The sequence below is a fragment of the Lepisosteus platostomus genome, chromosome 20 (genome assembly GCF_059453375.1).
Source record: "Lepisosteus platostomus isolate fLepPlt1 chromosome 20, fLepPlt1.hap1, whole genome shotgun sequence".
In the NCBI taxonomy this organism is placed as follows: Eukaryota; Metazoa; Chordata; class Actinopteri; order Semionotiformes; family Lepisosteidae; genus Lepisosteus; species Lepisosteus platostomus.
Window position 1 is genome coordinate 1,123,460 of NC_142630.1, and position 16,822 is coordinate 1,140,281.

The 16,822-nt window shown below is 42.5% G+C and overlaps 1 protein-coding gene and 1 long non-coding RNA gene across 4 annotated transcripts in view; one reads left to right on the plus strand and one right to left on the minus strand.

The window, feature by feature from the left end:
• The window catches only part of gse1b (Gse1 coiled-coil protein b), a 265,129-nt gene that overhangs the window by 159,559 nt on the left and 88,748 nt on the right, over positions 1–16,822 (plus strand). The gene's annotated exons all lie outside the window — the stretch shown is intronic.
• LOC148644197 (uncharacterized) lies at positions 15,315–16,701 on the minus strand. Of its 2 annotated transcripts, none has more exons than XR_015928745.1 (2): positions 16,533–16,701; positions 15,315–15,805 (listed from the first exon to the last, which is right to left on the minus strand). It is a non-coding gene; the product is annotated as an uncharacterized LOC148644197 (long non-coding RNA). The 2 variants fall into 2 exon arrangements; XR_015928744.1 differs by having other exon boundaries at positions 15,315–15,982; positions 16,533–16,659.

The window sequence follows — 16,822 nt, forward strand, 5'->3', positions numbered from 1 at the left end:
TTCTGCTAAAATGGTGCGGTTTTCAATTTTAGCACACAGGCCCCATCTTTTGGGGAATATAGACAATTTTATAGCTGCTTAGGTTTTATGAATGACAGGATTATTACAGAATGTTTTAAGTGATTTGACTAGTAGAAGCCATGGGAACTGATATGAATGGTAGTCTGCCTAGTTTAAATTGCTATGGTTCTAGTGCATAAAAACTTCTAATTTTCAGTTAAAGAGACGGGAGTAGAAGTATAATTCTGCAGAAATTCTGTTTTCTTATCACTTCTGTTTCAGTAGCAGAAGATAGCTTGATGCACCCCAGCATTTCTGCTGAAGTGAACCCATCGACCCACAGAACGCCCGAGAGGTGGCTTTTGTGTTTGAATGCCATTGTGCCGGTGGGACTTCACAAACGCAGAGTAGGGCTCGTTGTGTAGGAGGAGAACATATTCCTCTCCAGCAAATGAAAAACAAACGAGCTGTTATTTACCTTCCACCCAGTGTTGGTTTATAGTAAAACAGCTCCTTCTTAATTAATCCAATTGAGCAGCTTAAAGGTATCATCAGCAGGCATTGTTTTGAGGTTTCCAGGAAATCCTTTTTGCACCAGCATGGTTCAAAGCATACAATAATCAGTGAAATGTGTTCAGGACTGCAAAGTAAAAGAATTGCATATTTCAAGTGTATAATATATGCCATGTAATTTTTAAATAAGGATTTTACTGACTTTATCGCAGGAAAACGGATCATGAAAAGAAGGCCACAAATTCCAATGTGGAAACGTTTGATGAGTTTAGTACACAGTGCTTAACCTTTTCATCTTCCTAGCTAGTCTTGAAAGATAGGGGTGTTAAATGTTGGTTCTTACTGGTCACGATCCAGCGGGTTTTCAAGGTTTCTTTAAATCGTTAACAGCCTGATGCTGGTTATTAAAAGATGCCTTGAAAGCCTGTATAATATAATTAAAGTCCCTCAAGAATGGAGTTTGGGTCCCCTGGCATAACTGGTATTTTTACCATAAGAAAACATTGGCTTTCTGATTGTTTTTCTATTGTATATTAAATTAGTAACATATTTCTGTGTAGAGAGAACTCGCAGCCTTTGGTACATTGCATACTAAATGTAGCATATTCATCTACCACTTCTATGGCAACCTTATGCCATTCAGATGGAGTATTTTCGTCTATTTTTCACAGTTTATTGAAACAAAGGGGGGAGAAGAATAGACTGTGGGTTACTGTGGAACTTCATGCTCCTGGGAGTTTGTGCATGCTGAACGGTTTATATTTTTCTGCCACATACAGCTTGCATAATGGAGTGAGATCATGATTGCTGGAAAGGGTTAACAGCACTTAGCTCTGAGAAATGGAGGCGCCTGGTGTGTAAAATACAGGCTCTGAGAAGCTCACAGGAGGAGAAAGCAAGGAAAAATGCCAGGAGTTGCTGCAAATGGAAAACCCAGGAGGGCCTAAAAGCCTTCACACTTGCCCTGTCAGTGTGCGGCACACCAGAGCAACAACTGATTGCAGCCTTTTAGTTTATCTCCGCTTGCAGGGGGGACGCGTTCTGTGAGCTGGCCTCGCACTTTCTGCTCGGTTTCCCTGTCACTTCCTGTCTCTCCTCCCAGCCAGGGCAGCAGGCCTGGGCTGCGCTGCTAAAACACGCTGACAGACACGGTTAGCGTCTCGGCGAACACATCTTCTAGCTGCTGGGGCTATTTATCTCTGCTTCACAGACAGCTGTTATCATGTTACCACACTGTTGTTATGGGCCTGTCATTTTCTTCTGCTGATCTTTGGGATTTTTTCCCCTCTGTGTCACAAGTATCAGCGAGTGGGTCACTGCACATGGAAATAGTTGTTTGCCATTTTTCGTATCTGTCTAATTTATGTCTATAAAACTATTTTATTTGTGTGCTTAAAATGTTAGTTCACCAACTGGAGATATGGGCTGTCCTTCAATTTGATCTACAATGCTTATTTTCTCCCATGTGAGAAATACGTGTAGCTGTAGCTGAAAATATTAGTCTCCTTCCATTTAGCACCATTTAGAATGTTTTTTTGCTAGTAGGTATATTACTTCTGAAAGCATGGCTAGCATTGGCCTGGATGAAGTCCAGTGACGCCTCAGAGAGTCCCTGGCTGGGAATCACACAGCACTGCCAGGAGAGCAAGCTTCTGCTTCCACTCTGTTGAGGCAGCTCGATGGTCCTGGTGGGAGACCAGTTTCAAGTGCTGCATTGGTCTTTGTGTTTGTGGAGAACCATCTGCTATGGATGCTGGTCTCATCGCATTGACCTCTGATGGGTACAGTGTTCATTGTGCCCAGCGACTCCAACACGGCATGTTCTGAGCACTCACACAAGATCCTAGTGCAACATTCCAGCAGCACTTCGGTCAACAAACCTTATTTGTTGAAGTGACCCAGTGGATGAAAGAAACTAATTACTGACTTCGAATGGTTTCACTTCTCAGTTGGAGCTGGAGATGCTTCAGAGCCGAATGGGTATCAGGTACAGCGTGTGCCAGTAGGCAGCCTGGCACAAGCATGGTGGGGGCTGCGCTTCAGATGGGATGTGGAACCGAGGTCCCATCTGTTCTGTTACTGTGCTCCCAGGATGCTTGCCGAAGGGAGGCCAGGAGTAATGCCCCTTCCTCTCCTGCCAAATCCTGCAGCACATGCTTCAAAACCTCCTCAATCCCCCGTATTTTTACTTAGTAATTTAGGGTTTGAAAACTGAACATCTTGAACAGAATCTTCTTAGCACATAAAGCAAAATGTGAAATGGTCCTGCAAAATATGTAATAAAATTAATCATTCTTTCAAACCAGTGCTGGTAAAGCTTACCAGTATGTCTCTTCTGCTGTGCAGGAGACAAGCAGTGTAATCATTTATGACAGGAATGCAGTTGATATTGAAAACAATACAAATAAAGGCAATAATGGCCCTTTTCTACAAGCCAAATTTAATATCTGGTGAGCACCACTTCCAGCTCTGTTCAACCTTTCTAGATTCCAGTTAAGCCTCCTGGTTGAACTAGGTAATTAAACATTTTTACAACTTTATTATGCAAGAGATCCACGAGCCCTTCTGTACACTGTGCCTCCCCAAACACAAGACACCAAAAACAGACTTATTATAATTCCACCTTATTACTGCTGTTTGCATCCGTGGTGTGTCGAGGTGCCATTACAATGCACCAAGCAGGTCTTCCTTTCTCAGAGGGTTTACAGTTATTCAATGAAGCAAAATGCCTCTCCAATTAACACAAGCTAGGGCCAAGATCCAGGCCACATCTTCAGTGTTGATAAACAATGTTCGCAGAAGAGCTGTATTTGTTATTTTCTTCCCTACTCTACAGAGAGAAGTGAAACTCAAGCAGCGTCTAGTTAAGGCAATAAAGGTACCTCAGGAGCTGTGCTCTAGCGCTTTATTTACATATAAATGCAGTACCTATTTTCACTTGATGAATCACTAATGCACAGTGCAGAATGAAAGATGCTCCTGGTTGGGCTTGTTTCTGAAGAACGGTTGCCCAGTCCAATCAGCACATCCTCTGAAAGTCTGCCTCCGTGTGGCTCTCAAAGCTGTGCGGGCTGCCTCAACCAGTGTCTCGCTCATTTGCCTTTGAGCCTGGGGGAAGCTTCAGTTTAGAGCTCAAGGTGAACATGAGGGCATTGGGGATTAAGTCCTGCTGCTTATTTAAGAGAGGTTTTCATAATGATTGAAACCTCTTGGTGTATTTTTGTTCAAAAAGCTACTATTTCTCTTAATCCAATCGAGCACTTCTGCCAGTCTGTGTATGTTCTGAGCTTTTTGTTACTTGTTGGAGAACCGCAGTGCAGGAGGCAGCAGTAGTCTTTGCCTTGGTGGAATAGCTCTTCGTAATCTCTAAAGCTTGCAGAACCTGCCATCTGTAAAGTGATAAGATGCTGTGTGGTGTTTGAATAGATGCATTCAATTCCAATGTCCTGTAAAGCATCAGCAGTCAAATCACACTTAGAAATAGATAGAATAGAATAATTGTATTCTATGACCCGCCCTGCAGGGATTCATAACAGTTTTAGTTGATCATAGATGGACCACACAATTTGTTAAAATGATTTTTGAATTTCATCAGAGAGGGAATGACAAAGCTCAGCATTAATTTTAAAAAGCTGATTTCACAAACAAGACAAATTATTAAAAAAAATATTGACTTTACAGTTTTAAATGTCTTCATGCATGCGATCATAGTTTCCAGTTAAATTAGACAATCCTCTACTGTTTTCAGGGTTGTTTTCTTATTTCTCTAATTTCTCTTTGTGCTGTAACAGGAAGTTATGTGCAAAGGGTTGAGCTGCACATGTGATGAAAATTCCTCAGATCTTCCAGTGTTATTTTAATTCCAGTAGGCACACGCTCCAGACAGGGAATTCAATCCAAGGGTTTAGCAAGTGTGACCGTTGCACTGTGACAGAGGCAGGGGCAGGAGAGCCATTGATGAGGATCGAGAGTTCAAGCAGCCTGCTGGCAGTCACTAGCACCACGAGCAAACTGCCTTCCAGGCCGAGCGCGACCCTGGCGTTCTCGAGGTCTCCCAGGGTGGACCTTTGGTTCCGTTTCTCCTGAGGAAGAAGGTTCTTGCACCTCAACACCCCTGATGTGACGTATGTAGCCTATGTGGCCAAACAGCAGAGCTGATGAAATTAGGGGCTGTTGAAGCCAGCGAAGGTGACCTCAGTTCTGAGTGGGACAGGGGACCTCGTTTTGCAAGGAAAAAACTGTTTTTCATGTTCACACGCTCAATCGTAGCCCTAGGATGGCTCCGCAGCGGCAGTGTAATGGTGCTGTGCTGAGATGAAGCGGAGACAGTGAAAATAGAGACAAATGCCATTCCAGAAGCTATTACTTTTGTATTGAAAGTTTTGAAAAGAACCCTTTGTGGTTTCCCCATTTTTAGACCATATTCTCTTTGAGAAAGACTAGTACAATATTTTTATTCACTGAAGGGCTCTCTTAGAATCAGAGCTTTTGCAATAGAGCTTTAATAATAATAAAATTTAATCATATCTAATATTTTATATTATCTAGACATTGGTCTTTTTGTATTGTTTCAATTGAATAAGAACAATGAATACAGAATGTTCCTACAGATGCACACTTGACGACAAACACGATGGGAGCTTTTGGAAACATTTCTAAATATTGCATTAAAATATGCAAATTAGCCAAGGGTGTATGCCTCTAGTTATTTTTAGCTATTTTAAAATTTCTTTACTGTTTTCTTTATCTGTGTACATTTCCACGAGATGGAAAGCACTCGACAGATCTGTGCGCTGAAATGTAGTTGGCTTAAAATTAGAAGGACTTTGACGGTCTATTCTGATTTACGTTTCATCATCTGAGGCTGCCTTTTCGGAGATAAATCATTGTTGCTTGTTTCAGAGAATTCAAAGGTCAGACACGCTGCACATAAATTGTTCAGAAATGAAACCCTTATTATGTAGCCTAGTGGATGTGGTGGATTTGATTTTATCAGCAGTGGACAGATTCTCAGTAAATTATAGCTTAGCACAGCATCCTGACTGCGATCAGAGTGCGCCGGCCGAGTGCTTTTGTGCTCACCCAGAACCCGTCCGCGTGCCCAGAGGGGCGTCCTCAGTGGCAGGTGATCTCACTGGAGCGCAGGAAGCACTGACAAATCGTGCAGAACGTGCGAGTTAAACGGCAAACTGAACTCCGCAAATCTGCTTGTTTCCCACTTGTGTCCCCACAGTTCCCACTCTGTGTTTGCACAATGACTCCTCTCATCTTCTAGTGGTAACTTTAAACTGTGGGCTAATGATGACATATTGGTTATTTCTGAAACACATGGCTAGTTTTCTTTTGGCACACTCTGCACACAAAGACACTTTTAAATTGCTGTGTATATAGGTATATTACTCATAAATCATATAGTTGCAATAATTGGAGAAAGATTGTTGCAACATTTGTGAATTCATTGCACACTTTGTCTTTAGCATCCAAGTATGTAATATGGTTGCTAATTAATTTAAAAGAAACCTCAATGTAAGGATTAATTTTCTGCAATATGTCTTAATCAGCAAGTGCAATTTTCACATTAAATTATCTCTTCTGAATGATAAATCTCAATTGCACGGCAAGGTTTGCACTCTGATCCTTGGTGTGTGCTTTGTCAGTCATTCAGTTATCTGGAATCTTGTCCTGCCTGTTAAGCCCTAGAATCTTTTCAGTTTTTGACACTGTTTGCAGTTAAACAGCTGCAGGCTGGTACTGTACTCTTCGTAGGTTTCACCCCAACTGTGAGCACTGCAGTGGATTCTAAATGATATTGTGCTCTATAGCCTGAGGTGTGTTCATTCTGGATGCACGAAATGTGTGTACACATTTTTTTCTACACATTAACTAATGAAATAACCCTCTCCACTCAATAAACAGGGCTCATTAACATAAACAAATGCAAATAAAGAAGTAGCACAAGGGAGTGAGAATCAAGCGAGAAAGCACCACCATTTTCAAGTGTTGCCGTCATGTACTGTACTTTAAAAGCCTGGATTCCTCCTGTTGTTTCAGCAACAAGAGCCTTTGTTTCTTTTGCATAATATGCACCTGCCCGGAGGCTGTGCCTGGTGATTTGTTAATCAAATGAGATAAGCTTTTAAAGAATCTTTCTCTGCATGTTTTTTCTCTTTTCTTTTTTTTTTTTAGAATTGTGCATTGTAGCATTCCATCTCATCCACCCTGGCTCCTCAAAGGCTCTCTGGGAAGGCTCATTAGAAAGCACAATGTTGTTGAACACCTATTTTGAGACACTACACATCAGTCTTTCATGGGCTTTTTTCCTGACCCGGCAGGCTGGGCCAAGTTTTAATGACTAGAGGTTAAACAGCTCTGACAAACACTATATAAATTCCTTTAAAAAAACTAAGTTTGTGCCATAAAGCCAAATCAACACTATTATTTTTGGCAAGGTACCACAGGAAGATCTGCTGTTTAAAGGGACACATCTGGAGATGAGTACCAGGGTCTGGGCATTTCAATATCCGCAGCTGGGGCGTAGGGCTAGCTTCAGTAAATGAGTTTAAAGCATTGTGGCCCTTAACTCTTGCTGGACAATTTTGTAGTCACTGGGCTCATGCCTTTCCAGCTGACAGAAATAATATATAATATAATAGTGTATTGCAGTTGAGTGTCAGTGATATTTTGCATGCGGAAGAGCATTGTGTGTGGGCTCAATCATTACATTTCCTTATTATTTGCAAAGAATCTGATACGTGGCCATTATTCTCCCAGAACAGGTCGTGATGCACAGTAACTTTGTCAAGGTAAGCTGGTCCCTGTCCTGGATATTTAGGTGTTTGTTAAAAATGATACTTTGATACTAATGATACTGGAGCAGTTTCGAAGTTCTTGTCCTTCCTGCTTTAAAGGTACACCATGTAAATTCTCTGTATGTTTGCCTTTAAATGCACTGCATAATCCAAACTGTTGTAAATCTACAGTGATGAACCCTTGAAGCAAGTAATTCACATTTAACATTGTTTAGTTTCCATGCCGTTGAATGTGAAAACTGGCAAGTTCTTTCATCTTATTTTTATATAACCTCTTCACTAATGTCTATTTCAAAATGTTTTACAATGAAACTAAAGAAAAATGTATATGCACATTAATGTAGTAAATTAAACACACTTTAAAACTAGGGCTTAAAACTGAGTTTTATGAACAGGTATATAAGTTTTGAATACCTTGGAAGATCTGATACTGAGCACCACAAGAAAGACATCTCCCTGTCCGAAGAGCACAGATGACAGTTTGGTGTGTAAAGTGTTAAGACTTCACTGATGAAGACAGGAGCCAAACTATTCAAGCCTGTAAATGTGACCAGAAATATTTTGTGAATCCAGGAGATATTGTAAGAAAACTAATACTTTTATGCTTTTTAATTTTGATTAAGAACTGAGCATATAGGCACTTAAGAGCTTTTTTTCTTTCTGTCCTGTCTGTAATGTTATGTATGTAACGTCCACTTTTTAATATTGACTATGCAGTTAGGTTCACAAGGCAGATAGTGAATGAGCTATGTTAGATTTCATGTGTCAACTGCAAAGAAAAGAAACCTGACGAATTACTGAGAAATATTCTGTCCAAGTACTGAAATGTAGATACTAAAAAAGTTGTGACCACCAACTTTGTACAAGAGGAACAGCAACTGAATGAATTTTCTGTCAGTTAGATTTTAAATCATGACCGAGCAGTTTCCGTAATTCTCTGATCTATTCAGTAGAAGGGAATAATGGATAAAAAAAAGTTATCTGCAGGTTAGTAGCCCAAACAAACTGTTTCTATTCTACTCCTCAGTCTGAACCTAGAATAAGAGGGCTCATGCATCTTATTTGTAGATAGGTAAATTCATATTATCAACAACATCTACAGCAGTAGCCTTTATCCAAACCTTTATCCAAGATAGATACTGGCTGATAATTACAGAGGATGCTAGAGTCTGTTATTACAGCTGTTTTTTTAACAGAAGGATAATAGCTGTAAGCCTGTTGTCCAGGGTTTTCAAATCATGTCCCACTTCAGAGGAGTTTGTGCCATCTTGCAGTCTACTGTTGGTAACTGTGCATCTTTGCTGTGTTTAAAAGCTGAATGAGAGATAGCTGGGCTGTGGCAGTGAAGTGCGGTGTATTTTGCGGAACCTCAGGCTTATCTCCTGAACACTTGCCTATGGAGGCGCCTGGTCCATCCGTTCTCTGGACTGCTAAGCCACACAGCATTTAATTTTCCAGGCCAGTCAGGAGTTGGCCTCTCTCCACAAGACTGCTCTTACACCTACCCAGCCATCCTGCAGTGCATGTTGTTTTTACAAGATAGAAGGCTTTTCACAGGCTTCAGAAATGCATCTTGCTAGATAGGCAGCCTTAAAGGCAGGAGAACAATGTTACAAATTGCCCAAGAAGAGGATATCAAACAGGCTGTAAATTAAACATTATGATCACATAACTTGTAAATAGTGGTGTTTAAGTGGCTGCAGGTTCAGTTCTGTGATCTGCAATGTCAATTAGTGTCTTGCTGAACACTGAGAGTGGGAAATGCTGTCCTTGTCAAACTGACTTGAATTTCTGTCTCTCTCCCCCCCCAGCCCCTCTCTTGCCCAGCTGGCTGTGGTATTGTACTTGTCAGTGTTGCCTTGGGCAGTCAGGTGTGATTGAGTCTCATGGACCTCCAGTAACCCAGATGGCCCGTTCAGAGGGCTCATGTCGTCTTAAACATCCTGAATTATTAATCTGCCCATGCGGAGAGGCCTGCAGACAGACAGTGCCATCTGAGCTGAAACTAACACTGCTCCTGCCACCACCTGGACCTGCAGAAACCTCCCACCATGTCACCAGCACATAGCTGAGCTATACTAGACAGGTGCTGACTTCTGAAGTTGTGTTCTCTCTTCAGTCTCGCATTAGCATTAACGACATATCCTGTTACTGAAATTGCTAAGCAGTTAGCTGTAGACATGAAAGACAAAGCTCACGTGTTTGTGCATAGAAAAGAGAAACACCACCACAAGAAGCAGCACTAGCCTGATTCACTTAATTCATGAATTAGGTAATATTTATTGTGTATTTTTTACTTTATTGCTTTCATACTTACAGAAAGATATTTTAAGTTTAGAAAGTGTGCTTTAATTTTTTAGAAAGATAATGCTTTAAGAGCTTAAGCTACTTAGAGTAAAGGAGTCTACTGTCCCTCCTTCTTGGCATTTGGTGAATTGACAGCAGTTTTAAAATTTGAACAAAAGAGTTCTTTAAGAATCAACATATGAAACCTGGCAAAGCGTTGCTCTTAGGTTAGTTTCCTACAAGTTGTTTCTGTAGCTTTAAAATGTAAGCCGAACTTCACTTTTAAATATGAACATTTGCCAAAATGTGTTGGTTCCAGCAGTAATACAGTTCTGATTGAGTGCCTGGCTAAGCAATGCTGTTCATGGAAGGAATCGATGCCGTGACAGTCGCCTTCCGAACCAACTAACAGGGACAGCGGCTGGCAGCCTGTTTCACCACACATTCACAAGGCTGTCGGAGGGCTTGCCAGTCTGCTGTCTGCCCAGAAAGTAGAACCTAGATGTTTTTCCACTAAAGCTTAAATCCCTGGCTTTAGAACAGGAATGTATCTTTCACAATCAGAAGCACATTGACACGAAAGGTGCATCTTATTAAAAGTGTGAAAAATCCTGTTCAGCACGATAATGCTGATGGCGGATCCAAGCTGCTACAGAATTCCTTCCACATGTTTGCAGTTGTCCATGTGTATCAGTTTTTGTGGTTCTACTTCTAATGTCTGCATAGTGTAATTATAGACCGTTGTACTTTGTCCATAATATCCCAGTTTTTAAAACAACCCAGTGTGTTTTGAATCTCCTATCTCAACAGAGGCTGGAGATAAGGGGTTATACAGTAACAGTTGTTGTTGTCACTTCTGTTGAAAGTGTAGCAGCTGTTCATACAGAGAGTGACAAGATGTTTATGTTTAGTGGGAGAGAGAGGGAGAAAAGGAAAGTGTGTGCCATCCTTTTTTCTGTGTTGACATGCAAGCAGAGAATATACAGTCTCATACAGCAGACTGGAGGCTTGATCAGTTAAAAACACTTAAAGAAGACATCAATAAGTTTATTGCATTGAAATGGTTACAGGACAGTTCAGAGGAAAGACTCATGCTTTCTTAGAAGAATTAGCACCCATATTATGCACACAGTGCAGATGTCCTTTAGATGTCTTTAGCAAATTAGGGGCGTGTTTTTCAAAGCCAGCAGTGTTTTCATTCTGTATCATAGTAATCCTGTTGTGGGCAGTGTTGTGGCATGGCTGCAAGGTTCTGGATTCGATTCTAGTCATGGGGGGTAGGGGATCTGAGTGGAATCTGCCTGTTCCCCCTGTGGTTGTGTTGGTTTAAACTGGATGCTTTAGGTTCTCCCACTTGATAAAGACATGCAAGCTACATTTGATTGGCCAGTCTCGATTTCCTCCTAGGTAAAGCTATGTGGTTCCCACTCGAATGAAGGGGATCTCCCGGTGACTCCTGTTATTTAAGAATAATCCACTCTTCTCAGTTACAGTTTTTAGAATCAAGTCACGACTGACCATCCTTATTCTGTATGGCCTGTGGATAATTGCATATAGGGTGCTTAATGACTATAAACAAAAGACTAAGTGTTTTAATTTGCAAATAACAAATTATTAACTCATAAGTAAATGTACAAAATGTGTACCATTGAATGTAAGAGAGAGATAAGAGATCACTTTATTGGCCATATACAATTTCTTGTATTAGGAATTTGTCTTTTCGCATACCCCAGCTTGCTCTCCATGAGTCACACAGACAGGGAGAGAAACTAGGGGTCAGAGCGCAGGGTAAACCATTTATACGGCACCCCTGGAGCAGTTGGGGTTAAGGGCCTTGCTCAGGGGCCCAACGGTGTAGGATTCCTCTGCCGGCTGCGGGATTTGAACCGGCAACCTTCCAGCCACAGGCACAGATCCTGAGCCACAGAGCCACCGCACTGCCCAACACTGTAACAATGAGAAATTAAATTGGAGTTCAAAAACACTTGAGTGACCTTGTCCGCTTTGTTCTCCAACAAATCCAGTTGCTGGGATATGAAGTATAAGAATGTGAAGGGGTCTCAAGATTCTTTATGGTCTACCAATAAGAAAATAGACTGCACTGCATCATCTCGAATAGCAGGCCTCCTACTGTCAGTAAGAGGTGACTTTGAACTTTGGAAAACACTGTAACAATGAGAAATTCAATTGGAGTTCAAAAACACTTGAGTGACCTTGTCCACTTTGTTCTCCAGGAATCCAATTGTTGGGATATGAAGTAAAGGTTTATTCCATGCTGAAAATAGAAGAAAGGAAACACAACATTTCGGCTGTGGAGCCTTCTTCAGGTGTGAGAAAGACAGTGCAGACAGCAAAGATTATATAGCACAGGAGAACAACAGCCAAGAGCGGAGAGGAGGCAGGAGCAGGGGGGAGGCAGAGAGGCCACTCAGGTGGTGCAAAGTCGAGAGAGGTGAGGAGAGGTGAGAAAACGAAACCTACAAATGAATTGAGAGGATTAGAAGAAAACAAGTCTGTCGTTGAGAGAAGGGAGAAGGTGTGAACCGCGTTTCAGGTGAAGTATATTTGTGTTGTGTTCCTCGTCTGCTTCTCGTGGACCCACGCGTGAAGGGAGAGCTCGGGGTCCCCTTGCCGGGTGTTCACAGCAGCAGCACGGCGCAGCTCCCTGACCGCGGGACCCAGGGCTGGGTGACACCCTGCTGGGCCGAGCTGTGATTGTTTGCAGTGGCGGTGAAATGAAATGTGGCCCAATTAAACACACTGACTACACGGCACACTTCCTGACCTGTGGAGGAAGTCTGAAGACTTTTGCTGTCTGTCATCCTTTGTGCCTCTGTCTGCCAGGTTTCATCACTCTGCTGTGACCAAGTGATTTCCTAATCGTCCTGTGTGTATATGTGAGCATACCAGTAGGTTTTCTTCCATTTTGCTGAACGACACATTTAATGTAGGCAGGGGCTGTGAGCAGGGGGCTAAGAAAAACATCACCATCTTGGATGCATCTGACGCCCTTAGCCCTTAGGTAACTTTGATTAGACCTTTTTAATAAAGGTCTTCAAATTGGCTTTCCAAACAATTGTGGGAGTTGGGGTCTTGATTTTAAAATATTTGGCCTCTGATTACAGAATGTCTCCTGGGGTGCCTGTTGAATGTCACTGGGAATCTGGTGTCAGCTTCTCCATAAAATTACTGAATCTGCAAAGTTACAAAGCATTGCAAAAGACCAAAGACATATCACAGGTTTTGTTTTCTGCTTGAACTGTGATTGTTGTCCGGCGGCTTCAATGAGAGCCTTTTCCTCATGTAAGATGAGGCTTGGAGCTTGCCTTCAGAGGAAGAAAGTGTATGTGAGGTTTTTTTTTTTAACTGTTGTTGTTTCCTTCCTCCTCCGTTTCTGAACAGCTTGCTGCCTGACCTGTGCCGCTGCCTCGCCAGCGATGTGCCTATAATTACAGGGTTATTGCTACTACAGCTGATGGGTAATGACACATTTGCAAATTAATTCTTTGAGCTGGTACAATTAGCATATGGAAGAAGATTTACTCTTAGCCACCCCTGGAGTTACTCGGTAATCAAGAGTCGAATTAAGTAAAAGGCCACACGAGGGTTTGGAGGTCAGCTAAGTTAATCATCTTTTGTTCAAGTCGTACGCTTCCAAATCCCGTATTTAGCTGCCATTCGCAAGACATCTTTCCTCCTGACTCCGAGGGCACAGTGCAGTAGATTAAAGAGTGAATTTGTTGAGAAAAAAAGCAAAGCTATTAGAGGATAGGAATTCGAGGCTTCTGGTGGTGAGCTGAGTGCTATCAATGTTGTATTAAAAAAGACATCCGCCCACTCGGACGTACACTATAAACAGATGCAAAGAGCTGCTGGTTTTAAGAAGCAGCGTACATGTGCTTCGGGAGGAGGGGCTTGCCTGCAATATTGCACGTTCCTTTACAGCTGAACTTTAAAAAAAAAGACAGGCGCAGCCTTTAGCCCACAAACCAAACCACTCTCTTGAGTATGAGACAAGATATAAAAGCTGTAACCACAGTTTTTTTTTTCCATCCACTGTGAGTATTAAAAAAGCACAAAGCAACACCTGAATCTTAATTGTAAGCACTTATCGAGTGAAACAAAAACCTGCGAGCTAATAAGTTGAATGTTAACATTAGAAATTAACCCGCTGTTAGAACCTCTTGATAGAAAACATAGCTGTGCTAATCTTTGTTGATCAGATTCTTTGATTTTCATATTGTGGAATTCAGAATATAGTAATATTCATAAGTGTCTTCATAATAATTCGCTGTCTCTCTAATGAAATACAGTAGTGTTGGAAGGTTGGTAGGTCTTGGTCTGTGTGGACATGCATTACCATCAGTGTTGGAACGTAATTTTGAGCATATGTCTCCACAAAGACAGTAGCTCCTAACAAAAGATGATGTGGGGGCTCCCCACAAAGAAAATAACTTTATAAGCCAAAGTGCATCTTCTTTTAAATGTAAAGGCATGAAAAACACTTATTTTGGATTTCCCTTTACCTTGTGTGGAGAATAACAAATCTATAAAACAGAAGAGTCAATGGGGCACGTTCCCTCAAAGACAGGAATACAAGCCTGTGTGTGCTACCTCGTGTTCATATGTAGAAGGACATCACTTCCTTCAGGTCTCCAGGAAAGCACACACACTGTCGAACACAAACATGCTTGGGCACAGGTGGACAGGTAGTGTGGTTAAATAATGAGCTGCTAAAGAGCTTCGGCTTAATAATAGGCCCTGTGCAACTCTGGGAGTGAAGTTAGGGGTCAGCAGTCAAATAAATGGGCCAGATGCTTGGGGATTGTGTTTCCGCTGAGCTGCAGAATATTACTGCTGAAGGCCAGCTAGCATGTAAAGGTGCAAGCAATCATGCATGCTCTTGTTGCTGACAAATAGAGGGGAAAAAAATCCTCAATTCTGCTCTCGTTGATTCTTTGAGTCCACACTCCCTCCGAACAAGGGAGCCTGTGTGCTGGGGAGAGATTAAGCGATTGCTTATCTGCTTCCTGTGCTGCTGCAGCTGATAGACAGCCCAGTGTTTTACACCCAGGCATACCGTAGAAACAGGCAGCCTTGAGGGCAGGGTTTTTTTCCAGGAGGGGAAGAGGCTGTTGCTTCTAAGATAACCGGACTTGTTTTTTTTTTTCAAATCTTGAATGCCATAAACCCATCTTCCTTTTTTCTAACCGTTTCGTTCAATTACTTTATTTTTATTTGTTTGTGCTCAGAAATCACCCACCAGCTGCCGCGAAAAGGCTAGGTCATTTCCTCCCCTGTACTTGCAAGTGCTCACACTCGCCAGAATAGACCACCCCCGTAGTGCGTGTCACAGGCCTTCGTGGAAAATGCGAGCACCTCAGACCCCGCAGTGAACATGTCGTATGGTATTTTGATTAGGTGGCAATGCCTCGTTTGAAGATAAGGGGCACTACAATGAGAGGAAGGATTCAGCATCAGTGGAACTTGTCAGGGCTCTGACTGGATAGCCCTCTGGACTCCACAGAAGCATCAGGATGCTGTTCATCTAACAGGATGACAGATGCGATGATGATGGCTTCACTGTTTGCTCTTGAAAGTTATCACATGTGGAGCTGCCTCCCTGAATCAGCCACTCTGATCTGGGCCTGTAGCTGCGATCAGCCAGGCAGTAAAGCAAAAAAAAAACCCATATAAATGAAAAACTGTTTGTCATGACAGTTTTATTTTAGAGAACATTTCAGAAAAGTTTAATTTTCTTGTCCCTTGTTTACAAAATAAAAAACTCTGCCTGCAACCACTTTTATTTTGCATCATTATTAATTTTAGCTCAGGTTGTAATCGTTGTTTCGTTCCTATTCAAACACATAATAGAATTGAAACTCTGTCGATGTTCAGATGAAAGAGGATGTTTAAGCGTTGCCCGGTTCTAAATGATTGTTTGTAGCATTTTCTGTAAATCTAAGAAAAACTATAACATATACTGTATCATCTTGTTTTAAAACACAGGGAGGACACATACCAAGATGTTCTAGTCCAGTCAGTTACACAGATGCGTATTTTGTTCCGAGAGATTGTTCTGTTTTTCCGCACGGAGGCCAGTGATGGAACCGAGTCCCGAGCGACACGACACCGTCCGGGACCCGCCGGCGCTGCAGGCAGGTAGCGAGTGCAGGGCAGAGGATGTGGCCGGGCTGCTGTGGAAACAGGTCACATGCTGGTGATGTCTGGGAGGTGTGGGGTGGAACGGCAGACACTCGATCACTCGTTTCCAACTGAAAGAGCTCTGGGGTCTGCCCTGCTGTGTCACTCTCACCCTCCCGGTATCGGCGGTTAACTGCCCTGTTGCCCCGTGGCTGTGCCTCTCCTCTGATCTGATAAGGAGACGTGCGATCACATCAGGTACACGATCACAATCTCGTTAAGCCCTCTCCGTTTTTTTTTATCCTGGCGAGAAACAGTGTAAATCGCAGCCCCACTTCAAATCCAGCGGTCATCTAGGTTAGGAACCTTTGCCCCTTTCAGTGTCAATTTAATCAAACAATCGGAGAACTGCTACGGAGGAGCCTCTAGGGCTCACTGACTGCGAGGACCCTCCTCCCTGTTTTTGTTCAGAGCCAGTACCCAGCAGACAGTTAACTCCTAGCCCCTGCTGTTCCTGTCAGTGTATTGTGTGCAGAGAGAGCCTCAGCAAGAAAGCCTCACGCGGAAGCGAAGTTTCAGCAAAAGCCGGCTTCTTATTTCGGGTGCAGGAGGAGAAGCGTCTCTCTCTCCAGAGCTATGCTTTTTTTTTTTTCCCGTACCTAATTACCCCAGAAGTCCTGTGTCTGGTTGTTACCAGTGAACTACTGGGGCTTCCCACATCAGTCTGTAAGAGGAAATTTAGATCAGAAGAAGGAGGAGGGAGAAAAAGAAGAATCTTACCAGATCCTTACAATGAATTTGTACGGTGGCACCGCAGCAGTGCTGCAGAGGAAGCTTGTGTGAACAGATGCCCTGATGCTTGGCTAACCCTCTCACTTTCATTAAGGGTGACAAATCTGCTGTCACTCCGGCAGAATTCCAATTTACAGATAATGATTCTTGCATGAAAATTGATCGAGGGGCAGCGTTCTTTCTTTCTCTCCCTCTTTCTGTGCTCTCCCTCCCTCCCTTCTTACTCTCTCTGTCTCTGTCTCTCTCTTGCTCCCTCTTGCTTTCTGACTGTGCTGTTG